The 11713-nt window shown below is 46.7% G+C and overlaps 1 non-coding gene across 1 annotated transcript; it reads left to right on the top strand.

Annotated features, from left to right (window-relative positions):
- Window positions 1-6389: 6389 nt before the first annotated feature.
- LOC109758171 (F-box/FBD/LRR-repeat protein At1g13570) lies at window positions 6390-10592 on the top strand. Its single transcript, XR_006662376.2, has 6 exons — window positions 6390-6665; window positions 6745-6839; window positions 8046-8107; window positions 9097-9981; window positions 10068-10223; window positions 10307-10592. It is a non-coding gene; the product is annotated as an F-box/FBD/LRR-repeat protein At1g13570 (transcript).
- The last annotated feature ends 1121 nt before the right edge of the window (window positions 10593-11713 follow it).

Genomic DNA, 11713 nt, shown 5'->3' with positions numbered 1-11713 from the left:
ATTGAATCTCGGGCAAGTAACATACCTATGACAAAGGGAATGACGTATATTGTTATGCGGTTTGACCGATAAAGATCTTCGTAGAATATGTAGGAACCAATATGAGCATCCAGGTTCCGCTATTGGTTATTGACCGGAGATGTGTCTCAGTCATGTCTACATTGTTCTCGAACCCGTAGGGTCCGCACGCTTAACGTTCGATGACGATTTGTATTATGAGTTATGTGTTTTGGTGACCGAAATTTGTTCGAAGTCCCGGATGAGATCACGGACATGACGAGGAGTCTCGAAATGGTCGAGAGGTAAAGATTCATATATTGGAAGGTTATATACGGACACCGGAATGGTTCCGAAGAGGTTCGGGGATTTTTCGGAGTACCGAGAGGTAACCGGAACACCCCGGGAAAGTTAATGGGCCTCATGGGCCATAATGGAGAGAGGGAGGCAGGCCACAAGAGGTGGCGCATACCCCCCTGCCCAATCCGAATTGGACAAGGGGCGGGGGGCGCGGCCCCCCTTTCCTTCTCCCTCTCCCCCTCTTTCCCCTTTCCCCTCTCCGTTGGAAGGAAGGGGGAACGAATCCTACTAGGAGTGGAGTCCTAGTAGGACTCCCCCCATGGCGCGCCACCCCTAGGGCCGGCCACCACCTCCTCCCCCCTTTATATATGGGGGCGGGAGGCACCCCAAAGGCACATCAGTTGTTCTCTTAGCCGTGTGCGGTGCCCCCCTCCACAGTTTACTCCTCGGTCATAGCGTCGTAGTGCTTAGGCGAAGCCCTGCGCGGATCACATCACCATCACCGTCACCATGCCGTCGTGCTGACGGAACTCTCCCTCGACCCTCTGCTAGATCAAGAGTTCGAGGGACGTCATCGAGCTGAACGTGTGCTGAACACGGAGGTGCCGTATGTTCGGTACTATGATCGGTTGGATCGTGAAGACGTTTGACTATATCAACCGCGTTAACCTAACGCTTCCGCTTTCGGTCTACGAGGGTACGTGGACACACTCTCCCCGTCTCATTGCTATGCATCTCCTAGATAGATCTTGCGTGATCATAGGGATTTTTTTGAAATTGCATGCTATGTTCCCCAACAGGAACCATGTGGGGGGTGCATCATCGTCCACCATGGCCATCGTCTTATCCAAAGGAAGGACTAAGTCGTCGAGGATCGGCGCATCATCATATATGGGACCTAGCACCAAATGATAAGACACAATAGAGGTAGAGGTTAAGTTGTTAGAAATCGAAATGGCCTCACTCTCTCTATGTGGTGGTAGCGCACTCACTCCCTCAAGGTAGGTGCACTCAATGTCACATATGGTGGATTCACTCAAATCACTCAAGTGGTGGTGGTGGCTCTCCTCACAGGGGAATTGGGGCAAGTCGTCATATATGGGGCTAGTGGTGAAGTCACTCTCACTCTCAATATGGTGGCAAAAGTCACTCAAGTCATCATACGTCGTCGTGGTCGAAGGGAAAATCCCATGCTCGACCGTCTCGTCACCGTGGATGAAGGCCAAAGATGGCACATCATCACTCTCATCATGGATGAAGGCCGAAGATGGCACATCATCACTCTCATCATGGATGAAGGCCGAAGATGGCACATCATCGCTCTCGCCACCAATGGTGGAAGCATCATCTTGGGGCTTATCGGGCTTGGACATCTCGGTGGTACTAGCCTCATGCTCGACGTCTTGGCGTGTGGTCGTCGTGAAGTGAGCTCGGGGTCGAGTAGACTTGGCCTTCTTGAGTTCTTGCTCCGCCTTGAGAGCACCCATGTAGTTGTCGTCGAGAGACTTGTAGTTCTCAAGGGAGATAATCTTGGAGATGTCGTTGTTCAATCCCATCGTGAAGTAGAACTTCATCCAAATGGGATCGTCCACACCGGCTCGTTGCAAGGCTTTCTTCATCTCGAGGAAGTACTTGTCGAGGGACTTGGATCCTTGGATGGTGTTCTCCAATTGGCGTTGAAGATGTTCCGTGTAGGTGGAAGGCAAAAACTCTCGCCGCATAGCTTTCTTCGTCTTGGGCCAACTCATGTCGAAGGTCTTCGAAGGTGTATGAAGCCACCATGTTGAAGCGTAGTCGTGGAAGTTACTTGTGGCGCACTTCACTTGGTCTTTGGAAGGGACTTGATGTAGCTTGATGTAGTCGTCCATCTTTCGCTCCCACTCGAGATACTCCTCGGGGTCTTGAGTCCCATAGAAAGGAAGCTTGTGGTCGGTGCCGAGGTCGTAGTAGCTCGTGGAAGTCGCAGACTTGAGCTTGGGGAGCTTCTCTTGAGCATAGTCTTGAGGTGCTTGTAGGCGAAGATGCCGAATGTCCAAAGGCGAATATGCCTTGAAGTCGCCTGGCGAAGATGCCAAGGTAGGAGGTGAAGTCGTTGAGGGATTGTTGGTGTTGAGCTCTTGACCTTCACGTTCTTGTTGGTGCTGGTGTCGATGCCGATGTGATCTTGCCGGAGATGGTAGCTTGGGAGGATGTGCACTAGAGCGTCTTCTCGAAGATGAGGAAGACCTCTTGCGGTTGTTGATGAGGACCTTGAGCTCCTCCATTTGAGCATCCATCTTGGCGTCCAAATTGTTCTTCATGGCATCAAACTCGTCGTTGTTGTAGACCGAAGTAGATGTCCTTTGCTTATCCATCACAAGGCTCGAGCAAAGGTGAGTAGGAAAATGAGAAGACAATACCAAAGTTACCTTTTTAGAAGATTGAAAATGTATCGAGTATCACACAATGTGATGCTACAATAGTGGAATTGGTACCGGGTTTGTTTCTCACACCTACACAAGTAAAGCTTATGGAGGAGCTTGGTTAGGTTAGGTGGCCCAAAATTTCAAGCAAATGTTAGTCAAGATATCGAAAATGTTGAGAAGGTTCACAAAATGGCAAGTAAAGCAAGTAGACCAATTGCAAAGAATGGCACACGGAAACACACACACAGATAGATAAATGGGGTCGTGCAACCAAGGAATGAGCTCAGAATGTGTAATCCACGGAAAACGCTCGTGTTGCACAACTCTAGAGAGACGCTAGCACGATTGCTCAATAGGCGGATACGACACTTGTGCACAACCTATGAGATGCAAAATGTACCAACTTTCTATCCCAAGTATGTTATGATGTTCTGGTGTTTCGCACACGGTGATCCAAGATGATCAATATGGTAGTAAGATATGTAATGTGGCGATGCTATGGCTATTGCTTACAAGCTCTTTGTTTTTCTCTTTGTGCTTAAAAGCTTTTTTCTCTCGATATGGCCACTTATGCGAAATGCACAAACCAAGATAGCAATTGTGTATATGCGGGAACAATCTTGTGACACAAGGGATGGTACTATGATACCAAGATAATACCAATATGATATGGTATGTATGCAATGGAAGGTGTAGATCGATGATCACTAATGTGCACAAGTAACGTTGCCGGCAATACTCAAATGGCTAGTCTTGATAGGCAAGTGACGCAAAAAGGCTCGGGGTTAGCAATACTATGGCAAGAAGAATGTACAATGATGGGATACCACGATACCAAGATGATATTGTCAAAATGGTGAAGGTGGTCGATGACGAATCCTTGACGAAGTTGAGCGGCGGTGTTGTCGATGTCAAACCATTCCTAGTTAGCCGAAACACCCTAGGAAGCGGAAAAACCACAAACTCAAAATCTCAAAGGAAAATGTCAAATGATGGTAGCGGAATGCTTTGGTGGTTCCGGAGTTAGCAATGCGGAAGTGGTGGTGGTGGTTGAAGAAGAAACAACCGTCCCTAAGTAGCCGAAACACCTTAGGAGACTCAAGTCACCACTCAAGCAACCACAAATGCTATAAGGATCAAAATGGGTTAGGTTGCGCAAAACTATGGTGGTTGTGTGGATGATATGGTGGGTGGCCTAGGCAAAAATGCCAAATTTTTTATGCAGTCAAATTATGTTGGAACCTATCTATATGGATGGGGGATGTCAATAGCTACTCAACGAGCTAAAGAACGCGAAAATCGGACTCCGGGAGTGAAAGTTATGGCCGAAACGGTGTGTGGAAGTGGGCTGATTCGGGGGGTGCGGGCCCCCGGGGGTACGGGGTGCGGGTGCCCGGGGTGGTCAGGGGTGGTGGGCGAAAATTGCCCGGGGGTGCGGGCACCCGGTGGTGGCCGAATTTGGGCAAAAATTGTGGGAAATGCAAGATTTCGGTGGATTTCGTGGTGGGAAAGGTGGGGATGGATGGGGGAAGGCTAGATCCACTTGCCAAACAACAAATCCATGGACCAAAACAACAAAATCTCACAAGAACCAACAAATTGCAAGAAAAAATTTTGGGCTAATTTTTGTGGGGATTTTCAAATTGGGACAAAAAAGCAACGAAATTAGGCTAGCAAATGGATGGGACTCCAAGATGTGAATCAACTTTGCTCATGATACCAAGATGTTGTAGGGTGAAACCCTAGGTGGGTGGGATCTTTTCACACTTGGAGGGGGAAAAGAGCAAGAACACAAGAAGGGAAACACTCAAACAAACCACAATCACACATCCACTAGAGTAGCATACATGGGATCCACAAGCATACAAGATCAATCCAAGAAAAATGGCAGTAGGGTAAAGTTCTTCCCACTAGGTGAGGTCTTGATGATCCTATGATGGGAATCCTTCTCCAAGAGGAGGGCTTGATCTTCAAGAGGAGCTTCTCCAAGAGGAGGTCTAGATCTCCAAAAGGAGGAAGATGAGCAAAGCTCTCTCCTTGTCTATCAAATACTTTGCTATCCTTACCAAAGAGTTAGGGAAAGAGTTTATATAGGCTAGGGACGAGTTGGGGAAAACATGGGGTTACATGGGTCATTTATCCCAAAAATCGCGTATCCACGGTTGAGGGTCCGGGCACCCGGGGTCAAGGGGACCGGGCACCCGGAGGTGGAGGGCCGGGCACCCGGGGTCGCACCAAGAGGGGGCCGGGCACCTGGGCTACCCAGGGAGGCCGCGGCTGGAGGGGCCGGGCACCCGGGGTGCGCCCAGGTGGGGGGGGGGGGCGGGCACCCGGGGCTCTAGGGGCCGGGCACTCGGGGTGTCCAGGGGCTTTGCCCACCCCGCGGCCGCATGACCGGGTACCCGGGGGTCCTCTTGTCCGGGCACCCGGGGTGTCCAGGAGGTCTCCGGTCTTCCGCATCTTGGTGTTCTCCTTCCTCCTCCTTCTCCTAGGGACTTCGTGTGGACTCGGTCATCCCTCCATGCTTCCTCACGGCTTTCTCCTCGGTACCTAAGAATGCATAGCGTTTCCGATTGAGGTAGAAGCCAACTCTCATGCGAATCCGAACGAACTCGAAGAGGAAAGATTTAACCTCGGTTTCGATGGTGCGTGCGTGTGCTCTTGTCATTGGTTCCCTTCGTGCCTGCGTGCGTGAGGGATGAGCGAGGGATGCTCCGCATCAGGAGAGACGAGCCTATGCCGCTAAGACCAAAGCCATGGCCAAGCTTCTTGCCGAAGAGAACTGGATCATGACATTGAACCGCGATTACATGGACGACATCACCAAAGAATGGCATGATATGGCAAGGAGAGACATCTTGAAGAGGAGGATACTAGCGGCGGCCGGTGGGTGTTTCGGTGCCGGTGATGTTTTCCCATCAGGAGTTGGAACCAGTGCCGCTGATGCATTCAGTGCGCCCGGCGATGCTTTCGGTGCCGGAGTTGGAACAAGTGCCGACGATGGATTTGTGGGTGCCTATGGCATCAATGGCGGTGGTGCGGATTGAAGATCATGACGAGGGTGAAAAGCGACCAAGATGATGAAGGATGTGGTCGTCGCTTTTGCATGAAGTCTTTTGCGTTTGTCGTACAAAACTATGCTTTTATTTGTGCGCGAACTATATTTTATTCTTCGAATTTGAACTCAATTATCGGAGTCGTTGTCAAATTCGCTTATCGAGGGTTTTCGGTTTACGGGCCAACGCGGGGTCGGCTGCGCGGGGTCTGCTCGGCCGCAGCCCGCGTTGGCCCGCAAAACCCTTTTTTAGCAAACTGTAAACAAGTTTTACCGGTCGGCGTTATAGACATGCTCTTGTCCCTTTGCGGTAGCGAAGATCCCGACCAAGCTCCCGGCCCCGGAACCGAATATTCTGGCCAAGCCCGGCCGCGTCCTCGCCCACGGCGGCAGCGGGCAGCGAGACCCGTCCAAGCTCGCGTCCTCGACCACGGACGGCGGCGAGGAAGACCCCTTCCAAATCCGCTTCCGGCACGCGATTCTTGCAGGCCGTTGGGAACTTCAACCCCAACATCCTCGGCTCCCCTCCCTCGATGACGCCAAAGAACGCGTCTCAAGCAGCGCCCGGCGTCTCCCCCATTATCAGCTCTTCCCGAAACCTCTCCCCAAGGTACTCTGTCTCTAAGGTTCGTTCCAATCTCACCATTTTATTTGATTGAGATGAGAGAGGGGTCAGGTGGCACGCGGTGGCTGTTCGTGGTTGTGTGCTGCTTATGTACTGTGCAAATTTATTTTTTTGATAGCTGCTGCTCTCTGCTACTCCCTCCGTTCCAAATTACTCGTCGTGGTTTTAGTTCTGAACTAAAACCACGACGAGTAATTTGGAACGGAGGGAGTAGAAGGGATGAACAGAGGAGAAACAGGACAGGGCTGGGTGTTGTCTGCACACAGAGATATTGAGATAATTGGTATACTATTGTTGTGATGGAAAATAAAAAAATTCTTCGATCTCTTGCAAATGATGTTGGATTGAATGATTTCTTTCAGTCACAGGAGTCGTCCAATATCGTGCTTCTTATTGGAAAAGAGTCCCTGATTTCGTACATGCCAACAAGAAAGAAGACTAACAGTGGGTTGTTAAGGTGAGGAATTTTTTAGCGTGCATGCTTTGTTCGTCCAGATTGGGTCGTGAGTTTTGGGTTTGACAGTGAGGAATGTTTTAGTGTGCATGCTTTGTTCGTCGGGATTGGGTGGTGAGTTTTGTGTATGACAGTGAGGAATGTTTTAGTGTGCATGCTTTGTTCGTCCGGATTTTAGCGGCCACCGTGTCGTCCAGGTTGGAGAGGATGACGCAGTCGGCATGGCTGAAGAGGGTGAAGCGGCTGTTGAGGTTAAGTGTTGCGAGTAATTTTACTGGAGTGAGCTTGCTCAGAAATCTGCGACCGTTGAAACATGAAATACATGCAAAGATGGGGAATAATCAACATGATGCTCTGGTCGAGAGAAGTAGACATTAGTTAAGCTTCAAGAGGCTGAGACGACTCTTGTAGTACTAAGAGGAAAAATTAGTTCTGGAAACACCGATATCTCTGTACTATCTATCTATGTTCAGCAAAGAAATTCATTTTCTTCCTTTCTCAGTCCTCTATTTTTTAGCAGACCAAGATGCACAAAAGTGCGGCCTATAATAAACTGAAATAGAAGCAGGTAACTACACTCTAGAGGTATACATGAACAAGAGAAAAGAGGAGAACAATGATCAATGGAGAAATGCACTGCGCTGTTAACTGCTGCTACTATAACACTGAAGTTTTAATTGCAGGACACCCATAAAGAAAGAAAGAAGACTTGTGCTACAGAAACCAATCGAAAAGGAGAAGGCATAAATGCAGTGGATGGACTTGACATTAAGCTGCTTTGTTAGATATACCAGGATGAAGGTTAAAAATCAGAGGGCCTTAACATCATGCCATAGTATCTCAAGTCGCACTAGATGAGAATGTTTCATGATGCAAATAACTTGTGTTAGCCATTCTTGTTTTGTGTTTAATTTTATGCTTTATTCTTCGACTCGCTAGGATATAGTACAATTTTCAATTGTGAGCCTAGCATCTAGCATCGATTTTGACCTCTGAAATTTTGTTTAGCAGGCAGCACCAGCTGCTTTTAGTGCAAATCACCGAGAGCTAAGGGTATATTTGTCCTTGCATCATTGTAATTTTGATGCTTTTCCTTATTAATAATTTAATATTGCTTGTTCCGTCTTGACCCTATTATGTTGTGCCTATATGTGTTTCTTATGCGGTTACAACGGTGACAATGCGCCTAATTTGCTGTCTGACATGCAGCATGATCGGTGGGGGTTGAAAGTGTGGCGATGCCAATGTCAGAGACTGAACTTGTTAGGTTGGTAAGAATTATTTCATATTTCTCTAGCTTTGAGATTGCGGCTTCACTTCTAGTATCATATCAACTATAAATGCATGTGTTTATCATATAATTAATGCGTAAAGATACCTCGCAAAAAAATTAATGCGTAAAGATATCTTACATAATATTAATGTGCAATTAATTTCCTCCCTAATATCACATATACGCATTTATTGCAATTAACATTGTATATTTATTAATGTGTATATATAAGAAGTGTGTGGCAAGGAAAAAAATGTGGCTTCTCTGGTTCGACCGGATCCAAGATTTTGGACTCCTCGATTAAAAAGAAAGAAAGGTTTTACACTCTTGCGCGGCTCGCAAGCATCTGCTCGGCATCCACTCGCCGGCCGGCCGCCGCCGTATTTTCTTTGTCGGGCCGGCGCGGTGTCGTGCCGCGCCGTGCTGCCTCCCCAGGATCGCACCGGCGGCCGTGACAGGAGAAAGCAAACGAAAACCAACAAGAGCGGGGGACAGGAAGATATCGGAGGCAGCTGCCCCAACCGTAGGTGAGGCCCGATCGTCTCTCGCTTTGGCTTCGCTCCGTCTTTAGGTAGGTAAAACAGATATTAACAGTGGCAACTTCAATGGCTCATTCCACCTGGATATATGAAGTGTTTAACCGAGAATCGTAACATGAATCATTTCACGAGTCTATACCAACAATGGGTGCAAATTATGTTGCGATGTCCAATTAATTAAAGTGGTGCCAATTAACCTTTTCTGGGTGTTCAACAGAAATGCTCGCCTGATTACTATGAATTGTCATATGGAGATGTGAAATTTCTCATATGGCGTTACTTCCTTAAACATTTTTTGTACATCTTTTCAGTACAATAGAATATCATATCAAGAGGAGGAATGCATCCAATTCCGGACTGTCTCCTCTTGCTCCCCTTTCTAGTGTCCCATTTATAATGTGTGGCATGTAAGAGATTTATAGGTTATCTTGTATCACATTACATGCAGGTTCTCACAGTAAAAGTGTACCAAATGGACCATGGGAGTTCCCCAACGAAGAAATGTAAGTCTGTTGTGGATGAAGATTTCCTCAGCAATCTACCTGAAGCTCTCAGAGACAAAATCCTTTGTTGTCTGCCAATAAAAGAAGCTGTTGGAACATGCCTCTTGTCAAGGAGTTGGAGGTACACACGGGCTTCAATGACCGAACTGATGTTCAGAAGAGCTGATTTTGCTTCAGGAAATGACAGTGCAGACGGTGACCGCAGATTTCTTAAGTTCACCGATATGTTTCTCTTCCTCCACAACGGCCCAATTCTGAAGTTTGGCCTGAATACCATAGCAAATGAAATGGTATCCACTGGAGGACACCTTTACCGTTGGATGCTTATGCTGTCAAGAAATAAGATTAAGGAGATTCAACTTCAGACAAGTATACGTGACAGTTACAAGGTCCCGTCTAGTTTTTTCTCCTGCGATGAACTAGAATATGTGTATCTGCGAGCTTGTGTTTTCACTAGTTTACATTTGCCGCATCTATCTGAAGGCTTCAAACAATTGCATACTCTTCGTCTAGAACATGTCACTGTGCAAGGAAACAGTTTAGGGGATTTAGTAGCGAGTTGCCCGAATTTGGAGAAACTTAATATTCGTGGATTGTGTAGCAAATCCAATATCAATATTCGTTCAACAAAGCTCAAGATGCTAAAAATTGAAGGCCAGTTTACACACCTCAATCTGCATGCTCCTTATCTTACTTCCATATGGATCAGACTGGAGCTGAAATCTGAGACAGATGGTGCTTCGACGGCCAGATGCAACTTCAATCTTTCTCCATTTATTGCTTCTCTTTCAGATGTTGAGACTATTAGGTTTCATGGACACATCCTTGAGGTAAGAAACTGTGATGGCAAAGTTTTCGCTTAGTGCTTATTATTTCACTGTTTCTTATTATGTTTGGGGGCCTATTGCCATTTCAGTGCGTAGAACATGAATTTCTGATTCTCAAGCAGCCAAAATTATTCAACCGGCTGACAGAGATAAGCCTGGAGATCAATCTCGGTGATCTCAAGGAAGCAAATTTTGCCTTGTGCTTATTTCAGCAAGCCCCCAACCTGCGATTTGTCAAACTAAAGGTACAGACGATGAAATCTTCGACTTGCTACATATCATAAATTTCCATTGGACCGTCGCTCAATTTACAGTCTGTACTTTGCAGCTCATTTCCAGGAATTCCGTGGTACCAACAGTGCATTTCTGGGAATCAATAGACCGTGATGTCTGTCTCTTCCAGAACGTTGAAGTACTTGGTTTGTTCGACTATACTGGCTCCATTGCGGAGCTAGGCTTCTTGAAACTTTTACTTGAAGATGCACCAGTGTTAAGAAAAGTGGGAATAATCGACAAGGGATTGGACAGAAATGTCCTAAAAAATCTCCTGAAGCTAGAAGAGCATCAAAGGATGCAGAAATATTGATTCTTGAGGCTTGTTTCCCCCACTAGAAAAAGGTGCAGGCTACGTTTTTCTATTGAAGGGAAAATATTTACATTTCTTCGTCTGTTCAGTTACTTACATTAAAGTAGGTTCAGTTTTCATAAGAATCTGTAGAAGAATTGCAGATGTTCAATTTGGAAATAGCAGTACCACCTTCAGACTTGGCATGTCACTTATATTTCTTCTACCATTTTGGGTCATATCTGGAATTTAGTGCTATTCAATTTCAGTTTGCTTTTAGTTTACTTCGAGATAACATGCAAGGGAGAATTCTGAGCATGAACGTGTTTGTAAAAAATGAACATATTGACTAATTGTCTATCTTATACTACTTCAGTTCAGAATTATGACTACGGTTTTGGTCTTGCGCAGGTCAACTTCGCCACCCTAGTGTTTTATCTCTGCTCTGTTTCGATGGATAGGATCAAGTCCAATCTCTGAAGGAACAAGTCAAGACCATTGGAAGTCGGTATCAAGCCTGTGTTGGGAACCTCTAACAACTCTACTGCTCTCGTTTGGTGCGATCTTGCAAGGCACAAGATCTGAAGTCAGGGTATACAAGCATAAGTTATCCCCATAATTTGTTGTAGAAGCTACCCCGTGGTCCTGTGAAAAAACAGTGTTGCCTCAAGAATTGCTTGCCTGTTGTGTCAAAGTTCAGAAAGAAAATGTTTGCCAATTTAACTTTTACTATGCAGTTTATTTCCAAATTTGAATGCTGGGTACTCTCAGTGTATTCCTAAGGGTCGCTAGGTCCTATGTTATGTCTCTTGCCTGGTAAAGTTGGTATGATAAACTTCACTGGTTGCCACCCCCCAGTAACGTCAGGTTCAAAACCTTGCTCTAGTTCGTATGATCTACTACCTCTGTTCAAATTGAACTGCAAAAACGTCTTGTACTTGTGGTGGGTACAGAGGGTGTACTTTACTAAGGCCCTGTTTGGATTCTCTCCACTCCGCGAAGCTGCGGAGCTCGGTTTGAGCTGCTCCGTGAAAAGCTGCAGCAGCTTGCTCCGCTCCAGGAGCTCAATTGCGGGAGTGGAGAGGAACCGAACAGGCACTAACTCACGGTAGTTCAAACCATTTGAGAATGCAAATTTTTGCACCTGACACACCACTTTTTTTTTGACCG

Source organism: Aegilops tauschii, chromosome 1 (assembly GCF_002575655.3).
Source record: "Aegilops tauschii subsp. strangulata cultivar AL8/78 chromosome 1, Aet v6.0, whole genome shotgun sequence".
Lineage (NCBI taxonomy): Eukaryota > Viridiplantae > Streptophyta > Magnoliopsida > Poales > Poaceae > Aegilops > Aegilops tauschii.
Note: the sequence above shows the minus strand (reverse complement) of the source record. Positions and strands in the feature narration are given on the sequence as shown.